Genomic DNA, 10,588 nt, shown 5'->3' with positions numbered 1-10,588 from the left:
AGGCAGGAGTCAAGATTAACTCTATTAAAATGTGGAGAGGTGACTCGTTCCATGTTAATGAGTTTATGGTCACTGGATATGGTTTTTCTGAGGTAAATGTGACAGTATGTGACAATGTTTGCAAGCTGTTTTATTGACGTCTTTCCACGGAAGAAACCCTGATTCAGAAGCAATTACATGTGATGTGATAAAGATCTGATAAAGTGCGTTTTACTAATCTTTTAACATACCCAGCCCTAGTATATAGATTCTTTTAATTTCTTTTTTAAATTTTGGCAGCACCACTGAACTCATAACAACCAGATTGCTTTAATCTGTTGACTTTTCTGTTTTATTTAACAATACATGTTAAACATAGTAATATATCCCCATTAATCCTGCAATAAAAATATATTACTTGCATTGAGCTGACCAGGCCATACCCTGCCATGCCCATTTGATACCCCTCTGCGTGTAAAGCTCCTAATCCTGCTTTTAAACCTAAACTTGACATAAACGGTAAACTTTTCTCTCGAATCTGATTGGTTGATTGGAATGTTGTTCTAGGATCAACAAAGATGTTGATCCACGAACATGTTGCACTTGGTGAAATCAGTGTCTGTCTAATTTCTGTTGTGCTTTAGTCCAATTCAGGGAGAATCTCCTGAGCCCAGCTGTGTGTCCATAAAGAGCAATGAATCACTGGGTACACCGGTTAACTTCAGGGAATCTTCTGCTGATGAGGGGTGAGGACAGTCTTATGGTGGTTAAATCATAATTTTAATTAAAGTTTTGTACATTCCCTTACAAAAAAAAAAAAAAAGTTTAGGCAAGGCAAGTTTATTTATAACACATTTCAACGGCAATTCAAAGTGCTTTACATAGAGATTAATTATAATGCTGATAACATATACATAAGAAATATAGAAACAAGGATAAATAAAACAGTTGTAAAGTAAATAATAAAAAAAATAATAATAATAATAAAATGGTGATAAATAGATCCCTATCTGTCTGATTCTAAATTCGGGTACCCCTATCTGAGATGGAAGAGATGGAGCAGGTTCGCAATGTCTCCTGGACCTTACAAGTCGGTCCAAGACAGGCTCCTGTAGGTGACGTTACCTTTGCCCCGCAGTGTCACAGGGGTGTTTTGGTGTAGGTTTATGTTTTGAGTTATCATGTTCACCATAGATATCCATAATAAAGGCTAGATTTCTTGTGCGCGCTGTTGGCCAATGGAGGTCGCCGTCCGCAACTGGCCGCCATCTTGTCACAGGCAGCTCGCTCACTCGTAACAGTGTGTTTTAATGGTGCATGTACTTTTAAATAACCATAACTTGCTCAATTTTCAACCGATTTTCAAACTGTTTCATTTGTTATAAATGTCAGAGATGTAGTTATGACATTACATACTTATGAATAATTATAACCATGGACTTCAATATGAAAGTTACATTGAACGGAATAGATAGGTGCAATGAATATTCACACACACAAGGTATTTATGTTAAATCAATATATAGGCTACTAAAACTGTGTACCGAATGGCAACATAAGACACACACACACACACACACATACACATACACTTTTATAATAAGAATATCACTATTATAATAAAATAATTTGTATTTTAAACAATAATTTGTTTATTTTAACGAGACAAAAGATTGGTTGTCATAAAATCATTATTGGTGTCAATAAAACCTATATAATTGAACAGCTCGATTGTGGTCTCAGCCTTGATAACGTGCACGTAAGTTAGCAGTGATATACAAGCTGCACGATTAAGTCGTTTATCAAAACGAAAAGCTGCAATTTCAACGTGTTAAAGCATCCAGATTTGTAGCCATGTTAAAAACGTTTGCAAGTCTTTTGTTTGTTTTTGCCAAGTCTTTGTTTCATATTTTGGATGTCAATTTATGTTAATAGTCAATAAAAGAAAATGCACTTGGGTTCATCCAATCCTCGCCTCAGTGGATATATGAGGCAGGGCCTCCCCTTTCTTGAGTCCGCTACTTTACACTGTCTGCTACTACAAGCAGAATGAAGCACCAAATAATCCAAACCAAAAATAATAATCAACAGATGCATAAGAAATAGAAATATACAGTTATAAAGATAATTAAAAAGAATAAAATGATAATATAGACAGTAGATAAAATAACAACCAAAGACAAGAACAAAGGTAAACTAAAACAGTTTTAAAGAGAATAAAAAATGATGCATAGATAAGGTGCAATCAGTGGGACGTACAGTGACAGTGCTCATTCAGTTAATGCACAGCTAAACAGATGTGTTTTTGAGTCTGGATTTGAATGTGGCTACTGTTGGAGCACATCTGATCTGTACAGGAATGCAGACTCTCTTTGTTTTGAGTGAACTCTTGGTATTTCTAGCTGATTTGATCCTGCTGATCTGAGTGATTGGGTTTGTATTTAATCAGCATATCTGCGATGTATTGAGGTCCTAGGTCATTGAGTAATTTATAAACAAGTAATAGTACTTTAAAATCGATCCTAAATGTAACTGGAAGCCAGTGTAAAGACCTGAGGACTGGTGTGATATGGTCATTTTTTCTGGTTCTGCTCAGAATCCTGGCAGCAGCGTTCTGTATGAGCTGCAGCTGTCTAATGGTCTTTTTAGGAAGGCTGGTGAGAAGAGTATATAAGAGAATAGTCCACCCTACTGGTGATGAAAGCATGAACCAGTTTCTCTAAGTCTTGCATGGAAACAAAGCATCTAATTCTTGCAATATTTTTCAGATGATGAAAAATTTAGTTATTGCTTTGACATGACTACTGAAACTCAGGTCTGACTCCAATATCACTCCAAGATTCCTGACTTGATTTTTTTGTTATCAGGCCTTTAGCCTCAAGGTATGCGTTCACCTTGAGAATTTCCTCTTTGTTTCCAAATGTAGTGATTTCGGTTTTGTCTTTGTTTAACTGAAAATAGTTTTGTTACATCCAGTTGTTAACTTCATCAATGCATTTGCACAGGGAGTCAATGGGGCTGTAGTCATTAGGTGATAGTGCTAAGTAGACATGGATGTCGTCAGCATAGTTGTGGTAAGCCATTTTGTTATTTTTCATTATTTGGCTCAGTGGCAGCATATACAGGTTAAACAGGAGTGGTGCAAGAATTTACCCTTGTGGGACTCCGCATGTCACGGATGTCCACTCAGACTTATGGTCTCCTATACTCACATAATAACCTCTCCCTTCTAAGTATGACCTGAACCATTTAAGGACCATCATAGAAAGCCCGAACCTATTTTCCAGGCTGTCAAAAATTATGTTGTGGTCGAATGCAGCACTAAGGTCGGTAGTACCAGAATTGATGTTTTGATGTCCTTTATCAGTATTTAAGCGAATATCATTTATAATCTTTATGAGCACTGTCTCTGTGCTGTGATGCGATTGGAAACCAAATTGAAAATGGTCAAAGTATCCGTTTGATCTCAAGAAAGATTTTAACAGATTGAAAACAACTTTTTCAATGATCTTGCCTATGAAGAAGATTATTGGTCTGTAGTTGCTCAATATGTAGTTCTCTTTTTCAGGAGAGCTTCAACTCCTGTGGTTTTAAGGGAGTTTGGAAAAGTCCCAGAGAGAAGTGAGGAGTTTACCAATTCTAGGAGATCAGCTTCTAAACTGTTAAACACACTTTTTAAAAAAGAAGTGGGGAGTGTGTCAAGGGCATAGGTTGATGTTTTAAGGTGCTGTAACGTTTCTTCTAAAATTTGACCGTCAATTGCTTTGAAATCAGACTTTTTGAGGTTGTGGTCTGATCTGTCTGAACTCAGAGCAACTCAAGGATGTGCTGATCGCCTTTCTGATTTTATTGATTTTCTTGGAGAAGAAGGAAGCAGACTGACTGCATTTGATGTCTGAGAGCATTAAGCTGTAAATGTGACTTGGGGGTGGGGGGTGGGGGGTGTTCGTCTCTCGACAGTAACAAAAAGATTGTGTCTGTTGTTTATGTTTATGTTTATAATATTTGAGAAGAAGGTCTGTCTAGCTTTGCCTAATTCCACATTGAAAGCATGAAGGCTGTCATTATAGATGTTATAATGGACTTCAAGTTTTGTCTTCTGCCACATGCATTCAGATTTCCTGCATTGTCTTTTTTTATTTCCACTGCTGTTGAGTTTCTCCAAGTTTACTTCAAGTTCATTTTATGAAGTATACTTAAGTAATGATTTTATTAAGTATATTTTTCAGAATACTTTATGTATGCTGCATACTAATATCAATGTGTACTAATTGTGAACTTGTAAGTGTCCTATTTCAGTACTACCTGGGACTAAATTTGTTTAAGTTTAAGTGCACTATAAGTGTAACAGTAGTAAACTTTAATTGCACAAATAGGTTTCTCATTTGCACTGCATATATACTACAAGTGAACTTATAAGTATACTAGTAGCTTTATTGTAGCTTTAGGCATCCTTTTTATTAACACTATAATGTGTAAGTTTCATAAAGAAAGGCAACATTTTAAACAAAAAGTTGAGAAAATCATATTTTTGTCAAATACTACACCTGGATTTACAAGCCAAGTATAATTTGAATACTTAATTACATTTTTAAGTATATCTCGATCAAAAGACTGAGTACCAGTATAGGCCAAAGTATACTGATTAAGTATACTTAATTGCAATTTGAAGTATATTTCTGAGAAGTAAAAGTAGACTGAAAGTATACTTTCTTATTTTTAGTTTAAAAGAAGTTCACCAATAGAATTCTTGATTAAACTTCTTTTTCGTGAGGGTTATGTGAAACAAATAAAAATAATATTTTTTTTAAGAATCTGGCAATTTGTAAAACATTTATTTTCTTTATCATTGGAACTATTTTCATTGTGAAACCCTGCCATGACTACGTCCTTTTCTGATTAAAAAAATAATGCTTTTAATTTTTGACCATTGTTTATTTGAAGCATTAATTATTTGTGGAGGATTATTATTTTTATTTCAGCTGGCCTTATCGGCTGCTGTACATGTGTTTGAGAATGGGGGAAGAGTTCGAAGACTAAGAACAAACAGGTTTTCCAACTTTACTCACACTCTAAAAAAAGAATTTTGGGTGAAATTTCACAGCAATTTTTTCTTTAATAGTCTTGTTATGTGTTGGGAAACCCTCAATCCATGTGTGGCTTCATTTTTAACTTTGCATAATTATTATTGTGTTTTAGGGGAGTTGAAGGAAAATCTCCTGAACACAGCTGTTTGTCCATGAAGAGCACTGAATCACTGGGCACACCAGTTAACTTCAGGGAATATTTTGCTTCTGTGAGGTGAGGTCTTATGTTTTACATTATTTGAAATAGACGCAAATACAAAGAGTACATTATCTAGAACCTGGGGCATGTGATTTAAAGGAATCATATAATGCTATTTTTAAATATTATTTTGTGTATAAGGTATAACATATGTTACCATGCTCCAATGTTTACATTTTTTTTTCACATACTGTACATTATTGTAGCTCCTCTATGCCTAGCTTTTTTGTGTTCTTTTTTTTTTTTTTTTTTTTTTTACCAAACCCCTCCTCTAAAGTGTAGTGTGCTCTGATTGGCCAGCTGACCCAGTGCATTGTGATTGACCGTACACCTCAAGCAGGTGTTGTAAATGAAACAGCCCTTACCATAATCATGAGCTTCACCCTCCAAAGCAATTATAAACACAGTTAATAATGTCATCAGATTATCATTTTAGTTTGAGCCTGCATTTTGAGATGCCCAAGGAGGGGGGAGGGTTCCCTTTATTGGAAATCGCGTTCGCGGGCGCACTGCAATGCGATCGAAAAGGGCACTTTCACTTTTACCAAACAGAATGTGTGCGCGTGCTGCTTCAGCTCTCCTTTTTGAGAGACATAATAGCCAGCAGAAAGATAATCGTTATTGTGAGAAACTTCACAGTACCGTTTTTGATCAGCTTAAAAAGGGAGCCTCAGAAAGACCTCTTAATCCCAGGCCATCAAACTAGTGCGAACTGCAGGTCTCAACCTCCAAGGTGCCAATAAGAAAATGAGTAATCTACAGGTGTCGACCCAAAGATACACCACCCAAAGGAGTGTGGTAAGCAGCTAAGGCCACCACATAGACCTTTATTGTGGCGGGTGTTAACCCTATGGAGAACCTTTCCTGCAGGGAGTCCAGCACTGCACCCACTGGGCAGAATCTTGCACCATGAAGTGAATAACCTCTACTTCAGGTATAATGTTTACTTGTGGAGGGAGCTCTAGAGTGTAGAATGGTCTCCACTAATGAGGGTGCAGGATAGACCCATACAAGAGAGCAAGTGCCTCCCGATCAGAATCTCCATCAAAAGAGATATTATGTCCAAGATCCATACTTGGGCCAGTCAGTACAGGGCTACTAGCAACAGATGGGCCCCGTCCCATTAAACTTTCTCTAGAACTCCTGGAAGCAGGGCAATTAGGGTAAATGCATACAGGGGACGCCACTGCCACTCTTGTACCATGGTGTCCAGTCCTAGAGGAGCTGGATGAGATAGGGAGATCAACAGATGACAGTGAGATGTTTCTGATGAGGTAAACAGATATACCTCTGCACTGCCAAAATTATCCCACAGGAGCTCCACCACCTCGGGGTGGAGTCTCCATTTCCTGGGCCTTCACCTCTGCCTTGAGCGAATGTCAGCTTCCACGCTCTGCTTCTGTTGGGCCCTGTGCTAGGAGCTCCTACCCTGCTTCTGCTTCTGCTGCAACCCGCCCAGCAGCAGCTGGGACCTGGGTATTACAGGGAAGGAACTTCTGGAGCACCGCCACCTGCTTCTTAGCCTCCTGAACTCTATAGGTGGGTGACAGAGATAGCTCGAGAGCATCTCCTCCACCCTTAGCATCGGCCCATATTCCTATTTTTATAGCCCTACAATATTGCTGTAAATTGAAAATTCTGAATGACACTGGCCTTTTCCATGACCTCCACACGGTCAGGCTGAGCAATGCGTGCAGACAGAAAGCGTGCAGACAGCTTGCTTTTTTTTTTAAATAAATGCTCCTGTCTTTCTTGTGGCCAATCTAAACTCAACTTGGCCACTGCACGACTCAAAACCTCCATCAGCTCCTCACTGGCAGGAGAATTAAGCAGCGAATTTTCCTCCTGCTGCGATACTAACAACATCCAATTCCTTGGAACTAGATAATTGTAGTACCGGTGCCTCAACCTAGGTGGAAGAAACCGCAGGATGGGCTTCCGAACACTGGATAGAGGAACTGAATTTGACAGGTGAAGGCAGAGATAAGGCCCATCTCTAACCCCTACAATCCCCACGACTAAAGGGGAATGTGAGCTGAAATGCTCTCCGCCTATGATGTTATATCCCTCCATTGGACTGATTCCATATGTGGTTCACTATGCAATCACGCAGAGGCATTTCCACAGCGATTTCAGCTTGAAAGGAATAAACCTTACGTAAACAATGTAATAATCAAGTAAAATGAGATTTATACCTGTATTATATTAGCTTTGTAAAAAAATTAAAAAATAATAGGTTTGTAAAATTAATGGATGAATAATTCAGATGTGGGAATTCATTCAGTGTGTGACTCTCACGGTGCATTGGGTATTCTCTAGCCATTAAGCATACATTGGTTGGACACTCGTCATTGCAGTGCATTGGGGGATTGAATGAGCACACTCAATAACATCTACTATGGTTTCAGACACCCCTACAAATGGCTCCTCTCAAACAGTGCCCTATTTAAGGGTATAGGGGGCAATTTCGAAGTCAGCCCTGGTCTTGGAGTCTCTACTAATGAGCTGATGAGTTGAATCGTATACTCTTGGTGTGCCTCCATAAACATTGTTGGAAAACACTGAAAAATACTTATGCATCCATAGTGTCACGGGTGTCAACAGACAGACAGACAGACAGACAGACAGACAAATAGACAGGCAGGCAGGCTAGCTTTTCAGCACACACAAACAACTCTGTTTCATCTTATTAATGAATGAATGAGGCATTTATATAGCGCTTTCATATGTACTACTGTACACCCAAAGCGCTTCACACTCATGTCAGGGGTCTCTCCTCCATCACCACCAGTGTGCAGCATCCACTTGAATGATTTATCCCTGCCCACTTTAAATTTCTGACCAATCACACAATAGTTCTCGGACATCTGCAAGGAAAAAGTTCTGCTCAGGTGATGTGTCGAGAACAAGCTGAAGAACTCCCAAACCAGGGGTGTGATAACAAAATGACGTCATTTTGTTCTCGCAGCCCTGGGAGCAAGAACTTTTTTCTCTGTTCTTTCGGGGTATAGCTTGGAACATACTCTGCAAGAACAAAGAAATTTGTTCGTTTTCTCGAGGTGGCAAGAACAAGAACAAAGTTTGTTCTGGCAGTACATTCCATACTTCACGAGAAAAGCAGGTGCCGATCATCTGCGTTTCTCCACATTAACCATGCCTACTTTAAATGTCTGACCAATCACACAATAGTTCTCGAACACCCGCAAGAAAAAAGTTCTGCTCAGGTGATGTGTCGAGAACAAGCTGCGAAAACTCCCAAACCAGGGCTGGAGAACAAAATGACGTCATTTTGTTCTCCAGCCCTGGGAGCGAGAACTTTTTTCTATGTTCTTGTGGAGTATGTTACAGCCTTTAGTTGAAGCCTTTAAGTCCATGATAAAAAAACCAACAAAACACAATGGTGACACATAGATGTAGTATTGTGTATTAAATACTTGAATATGTATATGTTTTGATAAATAATTTCCAATGTTCTGATCAGTAACAAACAGGATGAAAAGTCCCTTGAAAAGAAGCAGTTGGACTCTATTTTCAAGGTAGGATTTTTTTTTTTTCTGGTTGGGACTTTTTTTTGTATATGTGTTTGTGGTGATTTCATAATACACACAATACAGGCACACACTATTGGTTTCTACTTGATGTAGGCATCCCATTGTTCTTATATTAAGCTAATAATTATTACTCCATCCTGCTCTTAAGGCCACTGTTGAAGCTTGTTTCCACCGTAGTATGGCAATAGCTTGTGAAATAAATAGTACTGTTACGGGTGAGGCTTCCTCTTCACTTCCTCTGGTTTACCAGAGGGAGTTCTCACCTGAATATTGACTGCTTCCCTTTTGGACTACATTTCCCATAGGCCCTCACACCTGGGACTGATTACACACACCAGCATCTCATCTGTTATGTCGGTGATTCTCCCCTCACCAATGGGACGACCATCTAGCGCCTCCACTGCCAGACAAGATTTTACATTGTGTTAGGGAAAACTGGTGTTCCTTAACAAACTCGTAAGACATAAAGTTGCCTGCGGCTCCTGAATCAAACAGAGCACAAGTAGAGGTAGTTCGGTCGTGATAAGTTATTTCACAGGAGTTTGAACACATGAAGAGGAGTGGTTTAACTGTACTTGTGAACTCACCATTCTGGAGCTAGACGAAGTTGGACGAACAGGGCATGATGACTTGAGATGACCAGACTGACCACAGTACATGCACAGGTGATGTTGAAAACGTCTCTCTCTCTCTCCTCAGGACTCAAATGTGTGTACCCAATCTGCATTGGCTCTGGGTTTGTGGTCGTTGGTTCAGAAAACATGGTACGAGTGGGTCTGCGTTAAATTGTCAATCTGGATCATCACATAAATTAATTAATACATTTTTGCGACATGCTAATTCAGCCTGCAGCTCCAAATTCAATCCCCTCCTGAAAAGCAGTTTCAAAGTGTCATCCACCCAGTTGGTTTGTGCTGTGAGGGTGCGTAAAAGTAGAGCATACTCTGCCGCTGTTCTCCCTCCTTGGTGTAAAGTCAGCAGCTGATCACCAGGACTTTTCCCTCCAGCTGGATGCTCAAACACCTCTCTGAAACGCTGTAGAAACACACAGAAGAATGGGAAGGTTGTTCCATCCTCCCACACGGCCGTAACCCAGTCTGACACTCTCCCAGTTAGTAGTCAGCAGACAAAGGAGATTTTGCCAGAATCTGTGGGAGACAAGGCTGGTTGTTGATTTACAAACAGAGAACATTGTAATAGAAAGCCCTTACATTTCACTGGGTCATCATTGAATTCATCAGGAAATGTCAGGCATGGGTTTAGGGTTTGAGGGCCTATGGGAAATGCAGTCCAAAAGGGAAGCAGTCAATATTCAAGTGAGATCTCCCTCTGGTGATTCGAAGGAAGTGAAGAGGAAGCCTCACCCGTAAGAAGTATATCCAAATGCATGAGTTTTATCACTGAGGTGGCATGCACATTTATGCATGAGAAACAACTGCAGTCCAAATAGGGCTTTAGACTATCTGAAGCTAAAGGCAGCATCCATCATTTGTAAGTACACACAGCAGAGATTTTTGGTATTTAGTACATATTGCTTTATGTGAGTATACTGTATGTATGCATATAAGTGTATGGTGTACTATATACAATATAACAATATATATATATATATTAGACAATATAACTATCAAGCATAAAAAGATTAGTTCACTTCAAGATGAAAATGTTATGATAATTTACTTAACCCCATCTTATCCAAGATGTTCATGTCATTCTTTCTTCAAAAGTAATTAAGTTTAAGAGGAAAACACATAATGCATTTTAATTGCAAC

General features: G+C 39.0%; 1 pseudogene; it reads left to right on the top strand.

Moving 5' to 3' along the window:
* Nucleotides 1-632: 632 nt before the first annotated feature.
* The window catches only part of LOC137078941 (NLR family CARD domain-containing protein 3-like), a 28,463-nt pseudogene continuing 18,507 nt past the window's right edge, over nt 633-10,588 (top strand).

Source organism: Pseudorasbora parva, chromosome 6 (genome assembly GCF_024679245.1).
Source record: "Pseudorasbora parva isolate DD20220531a chromosome 6, ASM2467924v1, whole genome shotgun sequence".
NCBI classification, from domain to species: domain Eukaryota; kingdom Metazoa; phylum Chordata; class Actinopteri; order Cypriniformes; family Gobionidae; genus Pseudorasbora; species Pseudorasbora parva.
This window is presented reverse-complemented; position numbering and strand designations above follow the sequence as displayed.